A 27828-nucleotide genomic window follows, 5' to 3' on the forward strand; every position below is an offset into this window, starting at 1 on the left:
TAAGCCGGTAATGTCCAGGAGTTATCTCACCCTCTGAGAAGCCTCCGTTTTACCAATGTTGTAAAAAATGTGTAGAACAAATATTACATTTCAACATTTCTGTCAAAGAAGATATGAATCAGCCTGCGACATACAGTCATTTTGATAGTAGGCTGATATAGCTAATATAGACATTTACACCATTATAAGACTTATATCAGGCGTAAGGGTGTAACGGTACGTGTATTTGTATTGAACCGTTTCGGTACGGGGGTTTCGGTTCGGTTCGGAGGTGTACCGAACGAGTTTCCACATGGACATATTAAATAGCGTACCGCACGTTGTGTAAACAATGCACACCGAGGCACAACACACGGCATGTTAGCAGCGACCGGGCTACGACAACATGAAAAAGCCAGAGCTGGAAGACCCTCTTGCCTGGTTAAGATCTCCAGTTTGGGAACACTTCGGCTTCGCGGTGTGATACAACAATGGAGGACGGAGGTTTGTCGACATTGTTCAGCAGCGGTAGGGTATGCTTCTGACAACACGTCAAACATGCTAACCCATTGGAAGCGTCACCACCCCCAAGTGAACATCGCTTCAACGAAGAGAAAGACGAGCGTCGTGCAAACACCGCATTCAAGCAGCCTCTCCTCGGCGAGTCAGGCAGGGCTAAAGCAATAACAAATGCCGTTGGTGTTTTTATAGCAGCATATTTAAGAACATATTGCATTAAAAACTAGATTTTGACCCACTTCTATGGTGGAAGAACAATGAGCCCATATATCCTCTTACTGCCAAGTTAGCCAGGGACCACCTGGAGACATTGTAACTGCAAACAGGTCTACTCTTTCTGCAGACAATGTGGATAAACTGACTTTTCTGGCAATAAACATGAAGATTGAGTGAAAGTCACCAGGGTTAAAGGCTGGGGGGGAAAAGAAAAGTTAATCTGAGGCTGAGTTTAGTTGAAATTGTTTAATGTTGCACTTTTTGTATGTAGAAGAAAAGTTTTGTCATTGTATTTAATCTGAGCAACAAATTGAGGCAGTTTAATCTTGATTAACGTGGACCCCGACTTAAACAAGTTGAACAACTTATTCGGGTGTTACCATTTAGTGGTCAATTATACGGAATATGTACTGTACTAATAAAAGTCTCAATCAATCAAAAAAAGCACTTTATATGTAGAAAGGTTTTGTTAAGAAACCATTCTGAGCCTTATCTTATTTAGTTTTTATTTGATATATGTTGACCACATGAACCCTGGCAATGGACCCTGTGTGTATATGTATGTTGTTGTTATGCTTAGTATTCATGACTGCCTGCTGTTGCACTGATCAGCCTAGTGGTGCCTCACCTCCATCACACACAGAGCTATTTCTATTTTTGGGCATAATTATTATAGTGTTCCCAATGTTAAAAGGATAATGCCATTGTTTACAAATTTGGTAAATAAATAACCCAAAAATGTATATTTTGTTGTTTTCTTACTGTACTGAAAATGAACCGAACCGTGACCTCTAAACCGAGGTACGTACCGAACCGAAATGTTTGTGTACCGTTACACCCTTAATCAGGTGTCTAATTTTTTGCGGCTCCAGACAGATTTGTTTTTGTATTTTTGGTCCGATATGGCTTCTTCAACATTTTGGGTAGTCAACCCTTGCCTTAGACGTTAACTGACAATTCAACTTAGCACAAGAAAACGTGCTGCATGACTGCTTGTATAGGAGATTTTGAATGTAGGCTGATAAATCCATCCATTTTCTACCGCTTATTCCCTTTGGGGTCGCGGGGGTTGCTGGAGTCTATCTCAGCTACAATCGGGCGGAAGGCAGGGTACACCCTGGACAAGTCGCCACCTCATCGCAGAGACTGATAAATTAGATAATGGTTTTTTTGCTAATATTGGAGCGATATCAATAATGGATCGGGACACAACTAGTTAGTTGGAAGTTCCTACAAGCAAAAAACCCACACCTCTTGCACAAAATATTGATGCTTGTTTTCACGGTTCAAGTAGATTTATTTTCTTTATTTCGTCTTCTAACAGTGGTTAATTTCTGTTTAGACTGGTGTGCTAATTAAGAAAGAACTTAGGCTCCACGTTTAACTTTTCTTAAAAGCTAATAGGGCTTACATTTCTTGTTTTCACATGATCTTATACTGTATGAACAGTGCTTAATTTATTTTTACACTTTAATTTATACGTCCACGATTGTGTCACGCAAACAGCACAAATGCACAGAGTCCCCGCGCTGCCGAGATAAGAAGCTCATGCATTAGCGTCAGCTCTCAGTAGTCGTGTGTTTGTAGCTGAAAGTCCAGCACGTTCGCTCGAGCATGACAAGGCAATAAAACATGATCTGGGCTCAGGGAAACAACATTCATTAAATTCACATTTGAGGGAAACCCATTAATTAGCTTTGTGTTTTTTTCCCCAGAGTCTCTTACTATGGTCTGAGCTCAAGTGGAATGGACAATGGAACATGAATTAATTAGCATCAGCCTTACTACAAAACTTCAATTTCAAATGTTGCCTATCGTTCACAATCATTATGAGAGACAAGAACACACGTCTGTATTTTTTAAAAGATTTTAAAGATGATAAACGCTTGCAGAATGTGGCTAATAGGAGTCACCGTTGTAGCCTTCAAAGCCCTCTTAACACAACTTCAAAACCTTCCATCAACATATTTTATACACACTGCAAGTCTATATAAAATGTAGTAACAGACACGATCATAACAATATGTAATATGTCCAATATTTATCTTATTTTACTCATTTTAATCATTGCCAGAACTGATTTCCCCAGCACATTTTATTACGTTTCCATAACAGCGCACTGTCAATGTGTGTTCTTACATCCAGAAATAAGCTTGAGTGTTTTCTAATCGTGGCAGATTCGGTAACAAACAACAAAGATGACTATTTACGGACGAATGAGGATTCACGACCTTAAATTTTTGAAGCTGAATATATGGAAGATGAACTACTGCTTCAAGAAGCGAGCACAAAGCACGTGTAGAACGTTGGAGCAGACGGAAGCCGAGAGTGAGGTCAGCGCGACTTGGTGACGCTGTAAATGTGGAACTTGGAGCCATGCTATTTCAAAATAAATGGAGTGCTTGCTCAAAATAAATCGGAAAAGACATCCCCGGCTAGCTGGCCCAAACGCAGAACTGTCCATGGAGTGAGTCACTTTAATATCGATCAAAATACTTGCAGCCCGCCGTGGATGTTAGTACAACTACAGTACATAAGCTGTCGAGCGAACTGTGTACGACCAAAACCTGAAATAAGGGCTTAAACTTTACTATACTGTAATGTGATTGTTCATGTTTTTCATTCAGTAAAGTGTCGTGCCTTACAAACTCAAACGTGATTCGGGTGCTGACATAGAAGCGAGCTTACCTCTTGCCGTAGTTAGCTTTTACAGCAAATACCGAAGCACGCCGATGTGTTACTCCGCTGGAAAAAGAGTTCCTCAATGTTCGCTCTTACAATAACAATGTCGCTACAGCTTCGTTATTAGACGGGTTACAGAACGTAAATGAAGTATTGATTTATCCCATTAGCTGCACTGCTAGCCAACTAGAACAAGCACATTTTTACATATTAGACTACAAAAAAAAAAAAGTTTAGTTTGGTTGTGAACGATAGGCAATTATTAATCTACTTGTTCATTTACTGTTAATATCTGCTTACTTTCTGCAGCTTCCCTTTAAAGTACATTGTTGCAAATTCTAAAAATAAACTGTATTAGGTTTAAAGTTGTTGTTTTTTCCCCAGTATGTAGGCCAATGCCAGGGAATTTTAAGCATTTAGCCTATTCAAATTATTTTATATAAAATAATGAAAAACAATGATAGGAAAAGATGATAGGGATAAACTACATTATAATAGCTTTCAAAAATACAATTAAATGTATTTTTTCCTTCTTTATTTGCTAATCAGAAAAAGTACTGCAGGCATGTCATTTCTCTGAAATTGTGGAAAAACGGGGTAAAAAAAGACATTAAAGTAACTGATTGAAAATAGTTAAGATAATGTTTTGAAATATTTATTTTATTTCTTCAGTCAGAAAAGTAAAAAAAGGCTTATAATGAACAATATTTGTTAACCAATGACGTTTTTAAACCTCTACCGGCCAATCAATGATGAAATAAAATCATCTTAAATAAAAATAATTATATAAGGGAAAAAAACGGGTTATGACGTATGCTAATCTTAGTAAGTAGGTTTTTTTTGGTTTGGTTTGCTGTCAGTTTTTTTTTTTCATTCTATCTGCATTAAAGCAGTGGTTCTCAAACTATTTTCACTAAAGACCAACTCAGAAAACATTTGGCTCCCCAAGCATTAAATTACAGGAGTGTAGTAGGCCCAAGTACTCATTAAAACAATACAGAGGTTTTATTTAACTGCCGATGAGCGGGTCTATTCAGGTCTATTTTCATACGAAAGGCGCACCGGATTATAAGGCACATTAAAGGGGTCATTATATTTAGTTTTTTCTAAATTTAAAACACTTCCTTGTGGTCTACATAACATGTGATGGTAGTTCTTTGGTCAAAATGTTGCATAGATTATGTTTCACAGACCATCTTCAAGTCGCTTTCTGACAGTCGCTTCCGGATGCGCCGTTTTGTGGGCGGTCTTATTTACGTGGCTCACCTTCGACAGCGTCTTTTCCCCGTCATCTTTGTTGTAGCGGTGTAGCGTGCGAGGACGAGTGCGGAAGAAGTGTCAAAAGATGGAGCTAAATGTTTTAATGACATTCAGACTTTACTTAAATCAACAACGGAGCAGCATCTTCTCATCCGTGCCTCACTAGTGCAATAACAACGCCGGAAATGTGTCCCGTGAAAAAACGTCCGACGGGAACTCTCTAATAATTAAGGTTCCTTGGGTGAATAATGTAAACTCACAACACCGGTATGTTTTAGCGCTTTCATGGGGAGTTTACTGACAGATATAAGTTAGAAATGTATACTACTTTATATTAGAAATGGCCAATAACAAGAAGATAGAGAAAAAGAAGAAGCTTATCAACTACGGCGTCAGCCCGGACTACAGAGGCGGACACGCGCAAATTTTCAGGACATATGCAGATCCCAAATACAGATCAGCAGGTACCAGAAGGTAAGACACATTACTTTTGCATAATACTGCGAAACGAAACACCAGATGATATGTCTTACCTTATACACACACCATAATTGTCATGTCTGTGTTAATCATGTTTTTGTTTGGCCATGTTTTGCTTGGTTTTTGGACTCTTTTTTTTTAGTTCCTGGTTTCACTTCCTTGTTTTGTTTGGTTTCCATGGTCACCCATTAGTTTTCACCTGCCATGTCACGCGCCTGTTTCACGTTTAGACTCACACACACCTGTCACCAATCATGTCACTGTTATATAAGCCCACCTTTGTTCATCACTCGTTCTGCCTGCATTGTCTTTATGTCACACCGATTCATGTCTCTTTCTGACCAAGTAAGTTTCATAGTCCATGCCATAGCTTCTGCTAACTAGCAGCTTCATTTGTGTTTTAGGCACACTTGCCTTTTTTGTTGTATTGTTGTGGTTATGGTAGTGAGTTATTTATGTTAAATAAATCCAAGCCTACCTTCACGCTGTCGTCCGGAGCCATTTTTGCGTTGGAAGAACAACCCCACAGCGAGCTGCGAACTCCCCCACGTGACAGAAAAAAAAGAGTCCAAAAACCAAGCAAAACATGGCCAAACAAAAACATGATTAACACAGACATGACAATAATAATACTCGTATGTTGAAGCACAGTACAATCCATAAAGCGGTGCGGCTTCATCGCTTACCAACGTCGTACTAAAACATTTTGATAGATTTTTGAGCGCCGTGTGTAATGTTCTATATTTTCAATGGAACATATACAATTGCGGTGTTGTTTACTTGACTAATATTGCAGTCCACATGTATCTCTTATGTGTGACTGCCATCTACTGGTCACACTCATCATTTCACCATGTACCAAATAAAATTGCTTCGAGGTCAGTAAGCACAACCAAAATTATTCCGTACATTAGGCGCACCGGGTTAAAAGGCGCACTGTCGAGTTTTGAGAAAATTAAAAGATTTTAAGTGCGCCTTATAGTCCGAAAAATATGGTATATTTAGGATTTTTGGCCACTGTAACACGACACAGTTTGAATAGTAACAGTGTGTTTGAGTATAGGCAAATAAAACACTTTATTTTAATCAAGTGATCCTTTGGTGTACCACTAAACGAAGGACGTGTACCACGAGTGTTACACGTTCCACAATTTAAGAATCACTGCATGAGAGGATTACACGTTATTCTTTTTTTCTATTAATTATATTCTATTTATAATCTAGTCCCATTATAACCTACTCCATTTATATCCTATTCTATCTAAATATATATATGGACATACTATTGCTCTTGTGGTATTCATTGGGCTAAATCTGGGCCCTCCTGAATTTAGGGCCATCTTTTAGGTCTTGCGTGCTGGTATGACAGTAAAATTCCATGAAGAAATATACTGTGGTTCAATCATTTATCAGTGTTCAATGAAAGTAATCATCCACACACTTCTGTAAGGTTTTGTTCTTGTTCCTCATTATTTTTAAAGGGTCAGTGAGAGCATGGTTGTCATGTTGGTTCTGACTCAAAGAGGTGACATGTGTCACAGAACAAGCCGCCCACCCGCCAGTACCAGGTGGTTGTCATCGACAGGCTCCACCCCAACAATCCGTCACTTGACCGACCGCATCAACTCGCGCCCTCAGAGCATCCAAGACCCTTTTGCTATTCTGGAGTCCGTTGTCCCACTGGCACGCCGCGTGGAAAGAAAGCCTGCTCTCTGCATACAATGCCAATTGTTTCGACCACTCACCGGGTGACTTTGAAAGCAGCTGTGGCCTCTGCTGCTTCCAAGGCTCGGAAACGGCGGCCGTCGTTATGCAATTCCCAGAACAATAGTGTTATGTATCTGAAAGGGGAACCTGCGGATGAAAGACACAAGGACGCAAGTTGATTTAACAACTAGGAGAGCGTGTGTGTTGGACACCATGTGATGCAGTGCTTCTCAATTATTTTCTGTTACGCCCCCCCCCCCGGGACAAAGAAAAAATTTGGTCCCCATACTCCCCATTCTGACTATAGTTTGATTTGTCGAAAAACATTTTTATAAGTACACCTCTGCATAACATTGTACCCTCATTAACATTAAAGAAAACAACAAAAGAAAAAAAAGACAAAAAAAAAAATATATATATATATATATTGAATAAAAATATATATAGATAAAAGCTTACAAAAAACACTAACATTGTTTTTTGTCTGTAACAGAAAATAATTAAAGTGCATCAATTTGCCTAAAATAAAATAAAAAATGGTGACCTTAAACACTAAACATTTTTTGACCGACTTGAACCATTTGATGCTGGAAAGTAAAATTGCAAAAACTCAATAAATGACACATTCAAATTGATCAGCAACATTAACTCAGGAGCATAATATGTAACACACTTTAGATAGATAGTACTTTATTGATTCCTTCAGGAGAGTTCCCTCAGGAAAATTCAAATTCCAGCAGCAGTGTACAGAATTGAGATCGAATTTAAAAAGTAAAAAGTAAATAATGGGGGTATAAATGGAAACCAAATAGAAAAATATTACAATAGAATACAAATAAAAAGCAACAATGAGAATAAAAATATAACAGTAAAATAAGAATATAACAAGAGAAACTACACAGTAGTGACCATGAAAAATGATTGCAGTGTTATTGTTTTGCATCCCCTTTAACCTACGAAACAAAAATTAATAAAACAATGTGTGCAGATTTTATTTTTTTGTTTTTTAAATCAAAATGAGGAAGTCAGGATTATTGACTACATTGAGAACGTTTTGTAGTGCACAGTGTATCCTACTACAGCGGAACCGCCATTTACAAACTTAATTGGTTGTTGAACAAGGTTAGTAAAACTTAAGTTAAGTTAAATTACCAATGATTGTCACACACACACATTAGGTGTGGCAAAATTATTCTCTGCATTTGACCCATCACCCTTGATCACCCCCTGGGAGGTGAGGTGAGGGGAGCAGTGGGCAGCAGCGTTGGCGGCGCCCGGGAATCATTTCGACACGTTTGTATAGAGAAACGGCGTTCTACGCAAGAAAAGATGTCAACATGAATAATGGGTACCGGCCTCGACAAAAATCGCTGTTTTAGTTTAGGTTTGTACACTTTGAACACAACATAAGATGCTATACAGTTGTATGTCACACAAACATAACAAGGAGGGTGATGGATCAACTTTCTATTTAATACAAAAGTCAAAACACATCAACAACACGTATGCTCTGCTCTGCCAACACGTGCACACACACACACACACACACAGAAGACACTTGGTGTTTTCGCAAACAAAATCACAAAAATCATTACCTTTAACAATCACATTGCTACTAGGGTTGTCCCGATACCAATAATTTGGCACAGGTACCGGTACCAAAATGTATTTTTATACTTTTCGATAATTTTTGATACTTTTCTAAATAAAGGGGACAACAAAAAATGGCATTATTGTCTTTATTTTAACAAAAAATCTTACGGTACATTAAACATATGTTTCGTATTGCAATGTTGTCCTTAAATAAAATAGTGAACATTTTAGACAACTTTTCTTTTAGTAGTAAGTAATCAAACAAAGGCTCCTATAGTTTGTCTGCTGACATATGCAGTAACATATTGTGTCATTTTCCATTCTATTATTTTATCAAAAGTATTAAGTACAAGCTGTAAAAATTGATTATTAATCTACTTGTTCATTTACTGTTAATATCTGCTTACTTTCTCGTTTAACATGTGTTATCTACACTTCTGTTAAAATGTAAAAATCACTTATTCTTCTGTTGTTTGGATGCTTTACATTAGTTTTGGATGATACCACAAATTTGGGTATCGATCCAATACCAAGTCGTTACATGATCATACATTGGTCATAATTTAAGTCCTCATGTGTCCAGGGACATATTTCCTGAGTTTATAAACATAGTATACTTTTTAAAAAAACAAAAAAAGATTTTGTGATGCTAAAAATTATCGATGTTATCATAGTAGTATTGACTAGATACGCTCCGGTACTTGGTATCATTACAGTGGGATGATACTTGCTTGTAAGAAACGTACTTTATTTGTCGCCATGGTGGCGAGGATTTGTGATTTAGAAGTAGCTAAAACACTGCAGACTGCGGCTGGACGTTAGCCGCTAGCTAACTAGCCATGTCTTAAAGCACCTCTTCCTGAGGGCGTTTCAGTGTTATAACTTCACCTTTATCGTTCGTTTTTAAGCCAAAATGCATCCGTTCTCCCTTTTCTGTCTACACACTGTGTCTGCTTGTAAGTACTCCGTGATTGTGCGCTGCCAAACATGCTCCTCTGCTCGTAAACCAGCAATGTCACAACGTGACGATGACGCGCTGTCATGCCCGTTAAAAAAACGGGGGGGACCGGTACTTTTTAGAGGCGGTATAGTACCGATAATGATTCATTAGTATCACGGTACTATACTATTACCGGTATACTGTACAACACTAATTGGTACAATAACAAACATTTTTTTAAGAAAGGAGTCAATTCCACCCAGACGAGAAGCAGCAGACAGAGGGAGAAGGAACAGAGTGTCTGCTGTTTGTGCCTTGAAAATGAGGATCCAGGTGGAACGAGAGGAGAGATGGCGTCTTTTCCTCCACTGTGATACAAGTCTGCTCTGGCAGAACAGCGGTCTCATCACAATTAAAATTTGGTGTGGTTACTTACCGTATTTTTCGGACTGTAAGACGCACTTAAAATCCTTTCATTTTCTCAAAACTCGACAGTGCGCCTTATAACCCGGCGCGCCTAATGTACGGAATAATTTTGGTTGTGCTTACCGACCTCGAAGCTATTTCATTTGGTATATGGTGAAATGATAAGTGTGACCAGCAGATGGCAGTCACACAAAATAGATTTGTGTAGACTGCAATATGATGGCAGTCAAACACAAGAGATATGTGTAGACTGCAATATGACTCAAGTAAACAACACCAAAATGTTATATGTTCCATTGAAAATATAGAACATTACACACGGCGCTCAAAAATCTATGAAAATGTTTTAATACGACTTTGGTAAGCTATGAAGCCGCACCGCTTGATGGATTGTACTGTGCTTCAACATACAAGTATTATTATGGTGTGTGTATAAGGTAAGACATATTATCTGGTGTTTTGTTTCGCAACATTATGCAAAAGCAACTTTTATTACATTCTGGTACCTGCTGATCTGTATTTGGGATCTGCATAAGTCCTGAAAATTTGCACATGTCCGCCTTTGTAGTCCGTGCAGACGCCGTAGTCGATAAGCTTCTTCTTTTTCTCTATCTTTTTGTTATGTGACATTCATCCACCGCTGTTGCCATTTCTAATATAAAGTAGTGTAAAGTTCTTACCTATACCTGTCAGTAAACTCGCCATAAAAGCGCTGAAACATACCGGTGTGGTGAGTTTACATTATTCACCCAAGGAACTTTAATTATTAGAGAGTTGCGGTCGGACGGTTTTTCACGGGACACATTTCCGGCGTTATTGCACTCGTGAGGCACGGATGATGAGATGCTGCTCCGTTATTGATTTAAGTAAAGTCTGAATGTCATTAAAACAGTTAGCTCCATCTTTTAAATAAATGATAAATGGGTTATACTTGTATAGCGCTTTTCTACCTTCAAGGTACTCAAAGCGCTTTGACAGTATTTCCACATTCACCCATTCACACACACATTCACACACTGATGGCGGGAGCTGCCATGCAAGGCGCTAACCAGCACCCATCAGGAGCAAGGGTGAAGTGTCTTGCCCAAGGACACAACGGACGTGACTAGGATGGTAGAAGGTGGGGATTGAACCCCAGTAACCAGCAACCCTCCGATTGCTTTTGACACTTCTTCCACTCCCGTCCTTGCACGCTACACCGCTACAACAAAGATGATGGGGAAAGGACGCTGCCGAAGTTGAGCCACGTAAATAAGAGCGCCCACAAAACGGCGCATCCGGAAGCGACTGTCAGAAAGCGGCTTGAAGGTGATCTGTAAAACATAATCTATGCAACATTTTGACCAAAGAACCACCATTACATGTTATGTAGACCACAAGGAAGTGTTTTCAATTCAGAAAAAAAATTATAATAATATGACCCTTTTAATGCGCTCTATAATCCGGTGCGTCTTTTGTATGAAAATAGACCTGTCTAGACCCGCTCATCGGCAGTGCACCTTATAATCCAGTGTGCCCTATGGTCCGGAAAATACGGTACTGTGCTGTGATCATGCTTGTGAGCGCCACTGATGTACTCCGCGCAAATAGTCTCTTGTTCTACTCCACAGCGACTCGCTCCTTCTTTCCAAACTAGTCTGTTGAGTTTTTGGGACACTTATTAAGTTAGCAAAACGGACAAAACTTGTCAAAAGGTGAAAGACCAAGAAAAGGCAGAAGGCACACATGCTAAAGTGTTGAGATGTGACTCCTCCTGCATAGCAAGTCAGTGTAGGGCTCTGCCTAAGCAACAATGTTGCGCTGAGATTTTTTGGCCTGCAGACGCCCGAATGAAGCGTTCAGACATGGAGATGTAATCGCACTGAGAAGGGAGATGTTTGAGTATACAGATACGAGGACACAACTTCGTTCTGCTCACGTCTGTATTGACTGCCAACAAATCAAACACCAAACATGTATAAGTACACAGTATTGCAACAAACATAAAATGCACTCCAGTATTATCATACTGATTTTACATTCAAATAATCGAGTAGGTTTTCCTGTTCTTTGCACTAATAGACTTTTCCTTAGTGTAACAGTATTTGAAGATGTCTCAACAAGTAAATACAAAGGTTCACCCACTACAGTAAGCCTATATTGTTTTAGTAACAAAAGTCACTTATCATTCTTTAAGATTAAACAAACTACACTGAATTAGTCCCACAAACTGTAGTAAATACACATTTCATCAGCAATATACACAGATTAATAATTAACTACGCACAGTACCTTTCTATATATTTAACACTGTTGATGCAGTTAGCATCTGCTTCGTCATCGGCAGTGCAATTAGCTTTAGCATTAGCTTGGTCATGTATAAAGCCTTGTCGACTGAAAAGACACATATCATAAAAATATACTCTTTCAAACATGTTTAAACACTATAAAGATACATTCGGGGGTAAAACTATTAACATAAAGACACTTGTACCTGAGAAGGGAGATGTTTGAGTATACAGATACGAGGACACAACTTCGTTCTGCTCACGTCTGTATTGACTGCAAGCAGGAAGTCAGGTGTCCTCTAGTATAGCTCCCAGCACAACGCGCCCCCTGCTGGAGCCGTCCAGTACTACAATGGCTCTTATTAATGCTGGCATTACAATAACATTAGCTCCATATTCTACAAATAACGGTGCTTTACTGTTGTCATTAGCAATAAACATTTTTAAGTTGCGAATATAAAATGACATAGTAATACAACTCAAGAGCTTACTTTGCTACTTACAATCACTGTATTCTACCAGTAACTAAATATACATCCTGTCACAGAGACATGTATCGCACACACAGGAACATTTTGCCTGACCCAAAAGTTCGTAAATCGAACAGTTTGTGAATAGAGGAGTTTGTAAATCGAGGTTCCACTGTGTTTGGGAAGAACTGATGTAAAGAAACATACTGTACACACAAGTTGCACAGTAAGTCAAATCATTAAGTTATTCGAAGCATTCATGTAGCATTCCTAACATGAACACAGCCTCAGCTCCCCCAGTTGCAGCATTAAGCATGAGTAACTGATCCTAGTAGCTAATGAAGTTAGAGTTACAGACAATGGGCCTGATTTCTTAAAATCCAAACACCTCGCGCTAAGCAGCATATGCAAACAATACAATTGTGTGTACAATTAGTGGGCGTACGTGCACGTTATCTACTAAGACTGCGCGCGCAATTGAAAAGTGGTGCAGATCGCCTTATTTAAATGAGGATTTTGCATGTTTCTCTTGGCCTATGGTGTGCAAGAGAATCCTTGTTTTCCTCCCAGGAAAACCAAGTCTTTCCATCAGACCCTGTGAGCAGAAAGATGCAGTACTTCCTGGGTCCGACTTGATTTGACTCTGACTGACACTATGGCGACTTTACAGTCCTGGTCACCAGCCCCAGTGAGACCTCTAGTTCTTATAACAATGATACCACTGTTCATTAACTTTTCTGAGATGCTCGTTTGCTTCTCTGCCTCTGCTTGGTTCTTCTTTTGATGGGTGTGCAGCAAACTGAGGTGTCGTGAGCCACATATTTTGCATTCTCTGCTGATGTTCCCAGTACACAAGCAGCCAAAGCAAACGTCATTATTTTTCAGGAAATTCATCTTTTCAGTGCGGGCTTTCCTCTCCAGCGTGTGTCCACAATTTTTACAGTAGAGGCAAGCCATCTCCGATCCGTCGCTTTTGGAGTCTTTTTCTTAATAGTTCTAAGCAGCTGCCACCGAAAATCACCACACATGTGTGGAGGAGTATGCAGAGTCTGTGTCTGCATACATTCAGAAGTGCATGGAGGATTTCAGTGTGATCAAGAACATCCCCACACGGGCCAACGAGAAACCCTGGATGAACAGTGAGGTACGTGCAATGCTGAAGGCTCGGAACAAGGCTTTCAAGTCTGGCGACATGGTGGCATTAAAATCAGCCAGAGCTAACCTGAACCGTGCCATTAAGGTTGCAAAGTGTGCTCACAGTCAGAAAGTGCAGGACTTCTTCAAGAACCCTACAAACACTAGACGAATGTGGCAGGGCATACAGGTCATCACGGACTATAAAGCTGCCCCCTGTCCCTGTGACAACAGTATCAGCTTCCTAGATGACCTTAACAACTACTTTGCAAGGTTTGAGGCACTTAACACCACTCCGGCGAGAAAATCCATCCCTCGCCCTGATGAGCAGCCGCTCAACCTGGATGTAGCGGATGTCCGGAAAACCCTGCGGAGAGTGAACCCCCAGAAAGCACCGGGACCTGATGACATTCTGGGCAAGGTGCTTAAGGGATGTGCAAAACAGCTGGCTGGGGTTCTCACAGACATATTCAACATCTCGCTGACCCAGGCTTTGGTACCATCATGTTTTAAGACGGCCACAATCACCCCAGTGCCTAAAAAACCCACAATCTTCTCTTTCAATGATTATCGTCCCGTGGCACTACCCCCCCCCCCCCCCCCCCCCATCATAATGAAATGCTTCGAGAGGCTGGTAAAGGAATACATTGTCTCCAGACTTCCCCCCACATTCGACCCATACCAGTTTTCTTATCGCCCTAACCGCTCCACAGAGGACGCCATCTCCTTTGCACTCCACCTGAGGTTAGAGCATCTGGAAGGAAAGGACACACATGCTTCTGTGTTTGGACACTACCTACTTCTACTGCTTATTAGTGATAGTATAAAAATTGATCATCTGTGCATTTTGTGTTGTACTTAAGACTAGGGACACATTTTCTGGGCGCACATAAATATTCTGAAATAATATGTATCCCCTTCTTACTTCACGTGTGACAAATGAAATGAGTCTGAATTCACAAGTTTTGTTGTAGACAATGCTACATACTGTATGTACAGAATAAACCACATGATGTTAGTACATCAGTTGAGGAAAATGTATTAATTACATTAATTTCATCTTCTGATAGATTACAAATAAACACCAATGGGAGCAATTTAAAACTCAGCCAGACTCAATTCCACCTATTTGATTAATGAGCATTATCACATCATTTATCCAGATAGTATAAATAACAACTAATGAAGATATAATACAATTAACTGCTACATGTAAGTGTAAAAAAAAACATTACGATTTGTAAATTTTCAGAATGTGATTGGTCTAATATTAAATAAAAAAAACAATCTGAAGTTATCTTTATTTTTAAGTTATCATGCCATGATTTACCAGTCCGGCCCGCTTGGGAATAGATGTTCCTCCATGTGGCCCCTCAGCTAAAATGAGTTTGACACCCCTGGCATATTGCATGCAAGTAAATAAACTCCAATAAATAAAGAAAGATACCAATGATCATTTGATAGTAATAAAAAAAACAATCAGATCACGAAAATGCAAACTTAAAACTTCTGTTTTGAATAAAATACTATTGTAAATAAAATTGTAGTATTGTACATTGTATGCAAATTAACACAGGCTTTTCCACAAAGCATCCTAGGCTCCTTGTTAGTGTGTACTGATGTTAAAGGCAATATGTACTTCATTGCACTTGTAATATATCATCATATTGATTTTTAAATCGCTTATATGGGGGAAAATAATGTTTTTGTTTTAGTATGTTTTTGTTTAAAGACAAACATGACGCAATACTTCCCAATTGTTAGAAAGCCCACTGTTTAATATGTATGTATGTATGTATGCTTCACTGATTAGAGTATTTGGTGAACACTGTTTTGTTCTACTAATTTTGGCGGTTCTTGAACCCACCATAGTGTGGACTGTGACGCAACAGTTTGTTTACATGTAAAATCTTCCACTCCTTCTTTGTCTCATTTTGTCCACCAAACGTTTCATGCTGTGCGTGAATGCACAAAGGTGCCCTTTGTTGATGTTATTGACTTGTTGGAGTGCTAATCAGGCATATTTGGTCAGTGCATGACTGCAAGCTAATCAATGCTAACATGCTATTTAGGCTAGCTGTATGTACATATTGCATCATTATGCCTCATTTGTAGGTATATTTGAGCTCATTTAATGTCCTTTACTTTTATCCTCTTTGTGTACAATTTAGTTTTGCATGTCTCATGACACATTATCTGTATTTAATATTGGCTGCATTTCAGATAGTTGTTTGTGTGCCATGTTGTTCCAGACCACAGCAAACATTACCTAGCTTGTCAAAGATTGTATTAAATCCATTAGAAGAAGACAGCCTGTCGTTTCCTTTGACTTGGACACACACATCTATACCTTTGGCCATTAAAAGCCAGTCATTTCCAAGAGTTATCTCACCCTCTAGCCTCTGTTTTACTAATGTTTTCCAATGTTGTAAAAATGTGTAGAATAAATATTACATTTCAACATTTCTGTCAACGAAGATTTGCTTCAGCTTGCAACACAGTCATTTTGATAGTAGGCCACTATAGCTAATATAGGATCTTACATCATGTGCTGTTTTCATTATAACACTTGTATAAGACTTTTAAAGTAATTTTGATAGTAGGCTAATATAGACACTTACATCATGTGTTGTCTTCATTGTAACACTTATATAAGACTTTTAAAGTAATTTTGATAGTAGGTTAATGTAGCTAATATAGACACTTATATAATGTGTTGCCTTCATTAAAACACTTATAAAAGACTTTTAAAGTCATTTTGATAGTAGGCTGCTATAGCTAATATAGACACTTGCGTCATGTGTTGCTTTCATTTTAAGACTCATGCAAGACTTTTCATTTTTTGCAGCTCCCGACAGATTTGTTTTTTGTATTTTTGGTCCAATATGGCTCTTTTAACGTTTTGGGTTGCCGACCCCTGCTTCAGTGTCATGATACATTCTGAAAGAAATAACTTTTTTAACACGGATTTGGCCTGTTTTAACGTGGATTCATTCTTAAGACTGATGTCCTCACCTCCAGTAGCCCTCCCTGCACAGTAGCTTCCTAATGCTCTTCTTATATAAACAGAAATTAGAAATGAAACTCATCTTCCCTGTTTTCTCTGCTGGCTCTTCTGTCTCATCCTCTGCATCTGTGTTCTCACAGATGCATAATTGATGACACTGTAGGAGAGAGGAATAAAGTGGTGGGAGACATAAAAGGTGAGTTAAAAAATGCAAATTATGATTAGAACTATAGTTTAGATGTATTTTTCTTTGTTCTACATTGTTAAAGGTTTGAGCAGTGACTCTCAAACTGTGGTTCTCTGGCTCCATCAAGTAGTACGCCAAATACTCACTTGATTATTGTCCTATTTTCAAACTGTGTGTAATGTTACAGTGGCCAAAAATATTAAATATACTTGTTAAATAAAACAGCCCCCGTTAAGAATCCAAATTTTCAGCTGATTCAGCTCAAAACACTTTACAGAATACATTACACCGGTCAAAGAATGTAAACAATGGGTTTAGCTGACATTTGTGTACACTGCTCAGATAATAAGATAGATAACTACTTCCACTCAATGTGGTCCTGTGCTCCCATGAATAACTTCTGGTGTGGAGTGTGCGAAAACCTGTCATTAGCCTTAGAGAATCCCATTCCCACCTCCCCCTCACGCTGCAACTGATTTTGACTCAAACAGAACATACCTCCTTATCAACGCATCATGCGTCGCAAAGAAAACTTTTCTCATGAATTGGAAATCAAAAAATAATTTATGTATAAACATTTACAAAAACTTTTATTAGATCATATAGTTTTGGAAAGAATGTCTGCTGAATCAAAACAAAAACTGACAAAATTCCGACCTCTTTGTGCGCTGCTAATTAATTTCCTGGGGCCGTATTTATCAAGCTTCTTAGAATTACTCCTAAGAAGTCTGCTAAGAGTTGACTTAAGAGTAAATACATTCTTTGCTGAAAGCTGCACTTAAAAGTTAGTTATCAAGCGTCTTACTCACACTTTCAGCGAAGTGTAGGACTGAATCTTAAGTGTCACACTCAGAGCTGAATTACGACATTACTATGTGCCGTAAACGGAATTTTAGGTGACGTAATTTCTGTGTCCATAGAAATTACCAATCACGGAAGGGAATCCCTTGTCTAAGAATAAAGAAATATCTTAGAAATATTTAAGTGGACAATGGGAGTGTATATTTTGACAATAAACTACACAATAATACAAAACAAACAATATTGGCAATGCATCAAAAATAAATGTTTCCTTTTTGTTGCACCTTTCCTGCTTCCTGCTCCCAGACCGTAGTCGAAGAGCACAGGGGAGACACTTCTCCAGGGCCGATGTATGCTCGGGGCAACACCCTTCACTTTACCCGGCAGTGGGTCTCCACAGCGGACGACTTTAGGGTGAATGATGAGTCCGGCAATTAGTTGCAAATCTTGCTTTATTGATTGCTTGCACACAGCCAATCCAACACAAAACAAACTAGTCCCCGCCCGCACTCACGCTACCGCTCCCTCTCTTCTCTCGCCCACACACTCACTGACATCACTCACCTCACATGCTGTCACCTATTAAAGGGCCACAAACACACATACGCTACTCTCATAACATTTTCTTTCCAATTCATTAATTAGGCAACTAATTTGAAACTGGTGTGGGTTGCTCTATATATACTAGCCCACTGCAGCCACATGCAGAAATCAACATGGAATCGAAAATTATTAAATCTGTGACAAAAATAATACCCGCTCTGTCTAAACGATACCGTTTGATCAGCTGCTCGTCATCAAACGAAGCCAGGACATCCTTCCGCTCCCTGAACGTTCGCGCACGTCTCTCTCGCCTCAGTGCCATCCCCTGCTGGCAACTCCTAACCTCTTAGGACACCTCTGAAGGTCTCTTAAATATCGTGGAGAGTAGGAGTGATTCTTAGACTTAAGAAAGTTGATAAATAGCTTTTATTCTTAAGTTTGAGAGTAGGACTAAATTTCGCAAATTCTCAGGACTTAAGTGTAAAATGGCACTCTAAGACGCTTGATAAATACGGCCCCAGACCTCACTGCAGGTCCACGTACGGAAACTTTCTTACGATGTACTCTGTTTAGTCAAGTTTGATGTCTTGTTATCTCTACCGTGTTTGTTTCTTATAACAGAGTGGTTTAGCCTTTTTTTTTTTTCTTGTTCACTTCAGTGAAAGACTGTATATTACGTTTATTAAATTAACTGTGGAAGATTCACCTTATAGCGTATACAGTACTACAAACCCCAAAGCCAGTGAAGTTGGCATGTTGTGTAAATGGTAAATAAAAACAGAATACAATGATTTGCAAATCCTTTTGGGGCGGTATAGCTCGGTTGGTAGAGTGGCCGTGCCATCAACCTGAGGGTTGCAGGTTCGATCCTCGCTTCCGCCATCCTAGTCACTGCCGTTGTGTCCTTGGGCAAGACACTTTACCCACCTGCTCTCAGTGCCACCCACACTGGTTTAAATGTAACTTAGATATTGGGTTTTCACTATGTAAAGCGCTTTGAGTCACTAGAGAAAAGCGCTATATAAATATAATTCACTTCACTTCACTTTTCAACCTATATTCAATTGAATAGACTGCAACGACAAGATACTTAACGTTCCAACTGGAAAACGGTGTTATTTTTTGCAAATATTAGCTCATTTGGAATTTGATGCCTTCAACATGTTTAAAAAAAGCTGGCACAAGTGGCAAAAAAGACTGAGAAAGTAGAGGAATGCTTATCAAACACTTATTTGGAACATCCCACAGGTGAACAGGTGGGAGCCATGATTGGGTATAAAAGCTGCTTCCATGAAATGCTCAGTCATTCACAAACGGGCGAGGGTCACCACTTTGTGAATAAATGTGTGAGCAAATTGTCGAACATTTAAGAACAACATTTCTCAACACGCTATTGCAAAGAATTTAGGGATTTCACCATCTACGGTCCGTAATATCATCAAAAGATTTAGAGGATCTGGAGAAATCACTGCAAGTAAGCGATGATATTACGGACCTTCGATCCTTCAGGCGGTACTGCATCAAAAAGCGACATCTGTGTGTAAAGGATATCACCATAGGGGCTCAGAAACACTTCAGAAAACCACTGTCAGTAATTACAGTTTGTCGCTACATCTGTAAGTGCAAATTAAAACTCAACTATGCAAAGCGAAAGCCATTTATCAACAACACCCAGAAACGCCATCGTATGGGGGGTGTATTAGTGCCCAAGGCATGGGTAACTTACACATCTGTGAAGGCGCCATTAATGCTGAAAGATAAATACAGGTTTCGGAGCAACATATGTTGCCATCCAAGCAACGTTATCATGGACGCCCCTGCTTATTTCAGCAAGACAATGCCAAGCCACGTGTAAAAACAGCGTGGCTTCATAGTAAAAGAGTGCGGGTACTAGACTGGCTTACCTGTAGTCCAGGGGCCGTACTTATCAAGCTTCTTAGAATTACTCCTAAGAAGTCTGCTAAGAGTTGACTTCAGAGTAAATAAATTATTCGTTGAAAGCTGCACTTAAAAGTTAGTTATCAAGCGTCTTACTCACACTTTCAGCGAAGTGTAGGACTGAATCTTAAGTGTCACACTCAGAGCTGAATTACGACATTACTATATGCCGTAAACGGAATTTTAGGTGACGTCATTTCTGTGTCCATAGAAATGACCAATCACGGAAGGGAATCCGTTGTCTAAGAATAAAGAAATATCTTGGAAATATTTAAGTGGACAATGGGAGTGTATATTTTGACAATAAACTACAAAATAATACAAAACAAACTAGTCCCCGCCGGCACTCACGCTACCGCTCCCTCTCTTCTATCGCCCACACACTCACTGACGTCACTCACCTCACGGCCACACACATACGCTACTGTCATAACATTTTCTTTCCAATTCATTAATTAGGCAACTAATTTGAAACTGGTGTGGGTGGCTCTATAAATACTAGCCCACTGCAATCGAAAAGTATTAAATATGTGACAAAAATAATATCCGCTCTGTCTAAACGATACCGTTTGATCAGCTGCTCGTCATCAAAAAAAAAACAAAAACATTGTTCCGTTCCCTGAACGTTCGCGCACGTCTCTCTCGCCTCAGTGCCATCCCCTGCTGGCAACTCCTAACCACTTAAGACACCTCTGAAGGTCTCTTAAATATCGTGGAGAGTAGGAGTGATTCTTAGACTTAAGAACGTTGATAAAAAGCTTTTATTCTTAAGTTTGAGAGTAGGACTAAATTTCGCAAATTCTCAGGACTTAAGTGTAAAATGGCATTTTAAGAAGCTTGATAAGTACGGCCCCAGACCTGTCTCCCATTAAAAATGTGTGGCGCAATATAAAGCCTAAAATACCACAACCGAGACCCGGACTGTTGAACAACTTAAGCTGTACATCAAGCAAGAATGGGAAATAATTCCACCTGAAAAGCTTCAAAAATTGGTCTTCTCAGTTCCCAAACGTTTACTGAGTGTTGTTAAAAGGAAAGGCCATGTAACACAGTGGTAAAAATGCTCCTGTGCCAACTTTTTGCAATGTGTTGCTGCCATTAAATTCTAAGTTAATGATTATTTGCAAAAAAAAAAAAAGCTTCTCAGTTCGAACACTAAATATCTTGTCTTTGCAGTCTATTCAATTGAATATAAGTTGAAAAGGGTTTGCAAATCATTGTATCAATGTGCCAACTTCACTGGTTTTGGGTTTGGTTAATTTCATTTCATTTTTTTTTTTTTAATATAATTTTTGTAGGAGGGCAAACATGACACAAACATTCTTAACATTTTCCAATGTGCAGAATAAATATTAAATTATAAATATTAATTTAAACATTTCTGTCAACGAAGATTTGCGCCATAGCCTGCGACACACATTTCTTTCAGCTCGGCGTTGTGCCAGGCAGGTGGCTGTTGCAAACAAACCGGCTGGTGCATGATGGGCCATAGATCCGACAGGGAGAAAGAGAAAGATATCCGAGGAGAACAGAGGATTCAACAGTTCTTGGACCGAATAATTTGCTTTCATTGCGAATGCGGAAGGATTGCCTGCATGTTTGCTTTGTAATGAGAAGTTGTCAAATAAGAAAAAGAGTAATGTGGAAAGACATTTCCAGGTAAGGCATGCTACATTTGCAGCCGAGTACCCAGTTGGGAGTGAAAGAAAAAGTGTGATTGCCTTACTTCAGGCGAAATTAGAGGAGCGCAAAGATAAATTTAAGAAGTGGATTGCATCTCCAAACTAGTTTTGTTGCAACCCGGGAGATAATAAAGCTTTGTATTGTGCGTGTCAAAAGAGAAGAGGATGCTGCTGCGTTTTACCCTTGCACTGACTTACTTGGCACTTGCAGAAAACTAAAGAGATGAGGATAATGGACTTGAACTGTTCTGTTTAAATTTGATATACTTTACTTTTTCAAAAGGCTATTTTATTTTTTAAGCAGGCTGCGTTTTAACTGCAGGCTGCGTTTCACCACGCTCGCACTTTATCACTTGCAATTGTAGCCGATTCATTTGTGTCTGTTGCTGCCATAAGGCGGAACAGAGAAGAGGATTGTGCTGCATTTTATTCAATTGTTCAATTCAATTTGCTGGCATTTGCAACAAACTAAGGAGAAGAGGATAATGCACAGAAATGCAACAAAATCGAAATTAAACTGGCTTATTTTCGTGTTGTATAGCCTACTTAACTTTTCAAAAGGCTGCTGTTTTACTTGTATAATTGCAGGCTGCGTTTTATTGCACTCTGTCTGTTGCCCAGATAAGGGAGAAAAGTGAAGAAGATTGTATTGAATTATTGAGGATTGAAGAGGACTGCATTTTATTTCCATGGGGAGGTCTGAAATTACAGGAGGCCGATTATGCCCGCTCCATTTTGTTGTTGTTTTTCAAAAATCAGATTTCTTTATTGTATTTCTATAATTTCATCAATGCAACGAAACACAATAGATTAATATTGTAATGGAAGTTGAACTTAAAGCGCACTCTGTTGTGTAGACAGAGGAGACGGCACAGGGTAATTAACTGCTGTGTGTTACCGTGAGTGTTAAGCGTGAGAGGCGGAAGTCCACTGGGGGAAAAGCAGGCTCGAAGGTCCGTGAGACAAGCAGGTAGTCGGGGCGATATCTAGACGTCAGAGGTCCGTGTCCAGGTGGGAGGTCAAGATCCAAGAGGTAGCCAGGGATACAGAGGGAACGTGGGAAGACGAGACACACAGCTCGGAATGTGGAAACGGAGGTACGCTGCTGGAAGGGGCGACAAGGAGGACACGAGACAACTGAGCACAACGGGTGAGAAAACACAAGAGAGAAAGACTTGCATAGAGCTTGCGAGGTTCGGCTTACTGCACAGGACAGGTCGCTACATTTTGGCACGGGATAGCAGGTTGTGCAGGCTTATGAAGGCAGGTCTTATCACCAGCTTCAGGTGTGCTGATTGCTGATTGATTGCAGCCGCTGGCTGCAGTAGGAGATGAGCGCCGGTGGGCGTGCCCCGAGGCGCACTGTGCTGGGCTCATAGAGGAATGCGCAGCGGCATGCGCTTGCTCCGTGACACACTCTCCAGGATGCGCTGCAGGGAAAATAAAAATGTAATCATGAATGCTCAATATGTATTTGTAGCCTTCTTAGTCATTTTGATAGTAGGCTAATATAGACACTTGCAGCATGTGTTGCCCTCATTATAAGACTTATATAAGGCTTTTAATTTTTTGCGGCTCGAGACAGATTTGTGTTTTGTTTCTTTGGTCCAATATGGCTCTTTTAACATTTTGGGTTGCCCGGTTGCCGACCCCTGCCTTATGTGAATGGCTAGTGCTCTTTTAGAGCAGTGGTTCTCAACCTTTTTTCAGTGATGTACCCCCTGTGAAATTGTTTTTAATTCAAGTACCCGCTAATCAGAGCAAAGCATTATTGGTTGAAAACGAGATAAAGAAGTAAAATACAGCACTATGTCATCCGTTTCTGATTCATTAAATTGTATAGCAGTGCAAAATATTGCTCATTTGTAGTGGTCTTTCTTGAACTATTTGGAAAAAAAGATATAAAAATAACTAAAAACTTGTTGAAAAATAAACAAGTGATTCAATTATAAATAAAAAATTCTACACATAGAAGTAATCATCAACTTAAAGTGCCCTCTTTGGGGATTGTAATAGAGATCCATCTGGATTGATTAACTTAATTCTAAATATTTCTTCACAAAAAAAGAAATCTTTAACATCAATATTTATGGAACATGTCCACAAAAAATCTAGCTGTCAACACTGAATATTGCATTGTTGCATTGTAATGAATGGAATAGCCTACTTGATTTGATGTTCAGTCTATGAACTTACATTCATATTTTGTTGAAATATTATTCAATAAATATACCCTACCGTTCAAAAGTTTGGGGTCACATTGAAATGTCCTTATTTTTTAAGGAAAAGCACTGTACTTTTCAATGAAGATAACTTTAAACTAGTCTTAACTTTAAAGAAATACACTCTATACATTGCTAATGTGGTAAATGACTATTCTAGCTGCAAATGTCTGGTTTTTGGTGCAATATCTACATAGGTGTATAGAGGCCCATTTCCAGCAACTATCACTCCAGTGTTCTAATGGTACAATGTGTTTGCTCATTGGCTCAGAAGGCTAATTAATGATTAGAAAACCCTTGTGCAATCATGTTCACACATCTGAAAAAAGTTTAGCTCGTTACAGAAACTACAAAACTGACCTTCCTTTGAGCAGATTGAGTTTCTGGAGCATCACATTTGTGGGGTCAATTAAACGCTCAAAATGGCCAGAAAAAGAGAACTTTTATCTGAAACTCGACAGTCTATTCTTGTTCTTAGAAATGAAGGCTATTCCACAAAATTTTTTGGGTGACCCCAAACTTTTGAACGGTAGTGTATTTATAAAGGATTTTTGAATTGTTGCTATTTTTAGAATATTTAAAAAAAAATCTCACGTACCCATTGGCATACCTTCAAGTACCCCCAGGGGTACGCGTACCCCCATTTGAGAACAACTGCTTCAGAGGATTAGCATTGTCACATGTGGTTTCAGGGTAGACTACTGTTGGGTTGTGCGTGGTTGAATGTATGTATGTACTCTATGTGTATGCTTGCTTTTGTCCTCCTATTTTGTGTTTGTCATATCGCGTTTTTGTGCTTGCCACCATGTCTCAGCATTCCATGCATGTACTGACCTCCGGACCCCATGCCAAAAGCTTCTTCTAGCTTATCTGCGGGACCCTTTCACTTACCACCATCCTTAAGTGGATATTCACTACTGTTGTACTTTGTAATATGGTATTGTGAATAAACTTGAAACATATCACCATCTGTTTATTCTCTTCCTTAAAAAAAACACAATGCTATAGAGGCGATTGATTATAGCTGCAAAGTTTGTCTTTTGGAAAGTTTTACCACAAAATGGGAACAATAGCGAGGCGTTGCTGTGTATGAAACATTAGATCAAGCGATCACATCAGCGCTACATTTATCGACAGCTGTTGTTGTTGTTTAAGCAGCAACCAACAAAGAGATGCTTTTCTCACGCGCGTTTAACGAGGAATCCATTTAACATGTCATTAAACATTCCTCTCAATCGATGCCACCGTTCAGTGTCGTCGTCAACACCGCTCATCACAAGCCCTGCATTTCCATTATGGGACTATGTGAGAGCTGTCATGAACAAACATCTTTCAAGGTGACGCCACAAGCCTTTGTCGATTTGCAGTGCAGAAAATTGCAGCCCCCCGCCGTGTCTCCGCGGGAAACCCAGACACATCAGATTGTCGATATATAGGAATATACTCCTCCCCCAATGGTACGTCTTCAAATCATCCATTTGAAAAAGAAAAATATAAGGTGGAACATATTATAGTGTATGTACCCTATATTCTGCAGGGCTGTAGACTTAGCCTTTTCACTAAATGAAAAAATGTAAGAGCACAGAAAAAAATTTAGGAGCAATATTAAGCGGCTTAAATAACACAATCGTATTATTATCAGTCAAACAATGTATACAGTAACACACATGTGCACTCATACATATAAACACAGTGCTATCATAAGGCCTAATGCAGGGGTCGGCAACCCAAAATGTTGAAAGAGCCATATTGGACCAAAAATACAAAAACAAATCTGTCTGGAGCCGCAACAAATTAGAAGCCATATTACATACAGATAGTGTGTCATGAGATATACATTGAATTGAGATGACTTAAAGGACACTAAATGAGCTCAAATATAGCTACAAATGAGGCATAATGCCCCAAATGTACATATAGCTAGCATGTTAGCATCGATTAGCTTGCAGTCATGCAGTGACCAAATATGTTTGATTAGCACTCCACACAAGTCAATAACACCAACAAAACTCACCTTTGTGTATTCACGCACAACGTTAAAAGTTTGGTGGACAAAATGAGACAGAAAAAGAAGTGGCATAAAACACGTCCTAGGAAGTCGGAGAAAGTTATACATTGTAAACAAACTAAGGTGAGTTCAAGGACCGCCAAAATTAGTAGGACAAAACGGCGCTCGCCAAATACTCGAATCAGTGAAGCATGTTTAATACAAACAGTGTGCTTTATAACAATTAGGGAGGTTTGTGTCATGTTTGTCCTCCTACAGAAACCATATTAGAACAAAAAATTTATTTTTTTTCCCCTCATCTTTTTCCATTTTTCATACATTTTTGAAAAAGCTTCAGAGAGCCACTAGGGCGGCGCTAAAGTGCCGCATGCGGCTCTAGAGCCGCGGGTTGCCGACCCCTGGCCTAATGCAACCCTCAATTAAACATCCCACAGCTTTTTATATAGTCAAGCCATACTATATCATGCCATGTACGAAGCTGCACATGATATCAGTCACATAACATGCACACATCACATCACATGCAATTACATTACTGATCATAATGCTACTTATACACACGCCAGAATGAGCAGTGATGTTGGTAGGTTTCCAAAGTGGTGAGTCCGCCGGACCCACAAATGGTAATCTGTATCAGTCGTTGGGAAATACAGTGGGGCCCCACAAAAAGAGGATGTTCGTAAACGTTACGCAGAGATCGCTAACTTTCCAAAGTATTTAGGCATTATATCATATGTTTGTATATTATATACGGCTTTTAGCACGTAATGACATAACTACTGTTGCACGCGACCAGTCTTCCTCTCGGGGAATAAAACACACTGGTCAATCCAGAGTTATTTTGGATGACATACAGTCGCGATCAAAAGTTTACATACACTTGTAAAGAACATAATGTCATGGCTGTCTTGAGTTTCCAATAATTTCTACAACTCTTATTTTTTTGTGATAGAGTGATTGGAGCGCAAACTTGTGGCCAAACAGCTAATTTTGTGTTTCATCTGACATCACATGGACAAAGATAAGACCTTCTGGAGGAAAGTTCTGTGGTCAGATGAAACAAAAATTGAGCTGTTTGGCCACAATACCCAGCAATATGTTTGGAGGAGAAAAGGTGAGGCCTTTAATCACAGGAACACCATCCTACCGTCAAGCATGGTGGTGGTAGTATTATGCTTTGGGGCTGTTTTGATGCCAATGGAACTGGTGCTTTACAGAGAGTAAATGAGACAATGAAAAAGGAGGATTACCTCCAAATTCTTCAGGACAACCTAAAATCATCAGCCCGGAGGTTGGGTCTTGGGCCCAGTTGGGTGTTCCAACAGGACAATGACCCCAAACACACGTCAAAAGTGGTAATGGAATGGCTAAATCAGGCTAAAATTAAGGTTTTAGAATGGCCTTCCCAAAGTCCTGACTTAAACGTGTGGACAATGCTGAAGAAACAAGTCCATGTCAGAAAACCAACACATTTAGCTGAACTGTACCATTTTTGTCAAGAGGAGTGGTCAAAAATTCAACCAGAAACTTGTCAAAAGCTTGTGGATGGCTACCAAAAGCGCCTTATATCAGTGAAACTTGCCAAGGGACATGTAACCCAATTATTAACATTACTGTATGTATACTTTTGACCCATGCAGCAAATATGGTCACATTTCCAGTAGACCCATAATAAATTCATAAAAGAACCAAACTTCATGAATGTTTTTTGTGACAAACAAGTATGTGCTCCAATCACTCTATCACAAAAAAAATAAGAGTTGTAGA

General features: G+C 39.4%; 1 protein-coding gene across 4 annotated transcripts in view; it reads right to left on the reverse strand.

Annotated features, from left to right (window-relative positions):
* myl13 (myosin, light chain 13) overlaps positions 1-26195 on the reverse strand; it is a 40761-nt gene extending 14566 nt beyond the window's left edge. Inside the window, exons 1-4 of one of the 4 annotated variants that reach the window (XM_062022459.1) lie at positions 26068-26195; positions 23036-23261; positions 22730-22936; positions 6882-6990 (exon numbers count right to left, since the gene is read on the reverse strand). The gene's annotated coding sequence lies outside the window, so the exon portion shown is untranslated. Of the gene's footprint in view, positions 1-6881; positions 7019-12275; positions 12330-14355; positions 14660-22729; positions 22937-23035; positions 23262-26067 lie in introns of those variants that run through there. The other 3 variants (XM_062022460.1, XM_062022462.1, XM_062022461.1) reach the window with 3 other exon arrangements.
* Between the last annotated feature and the right edge of the window lie 1633 nt (positions 26196-27828).

This window comes from Entelurus aequoreus, linkage group LG16, assembly GCF_033978785.1.
Source record: "Entelurus aequoreus isolate RoL-2023_Sb linkage group LG16, RoL_Eaeq_v1.1, whole genome shotgun sequence".
Taxonomy (NCBI): domain Eukaryota; kingdom Metazoa; phylum Chordata; class Actinopteri; order Syngnathiformes; family Syngnathidae; genus Entelurus; species Entelurus aequoreus.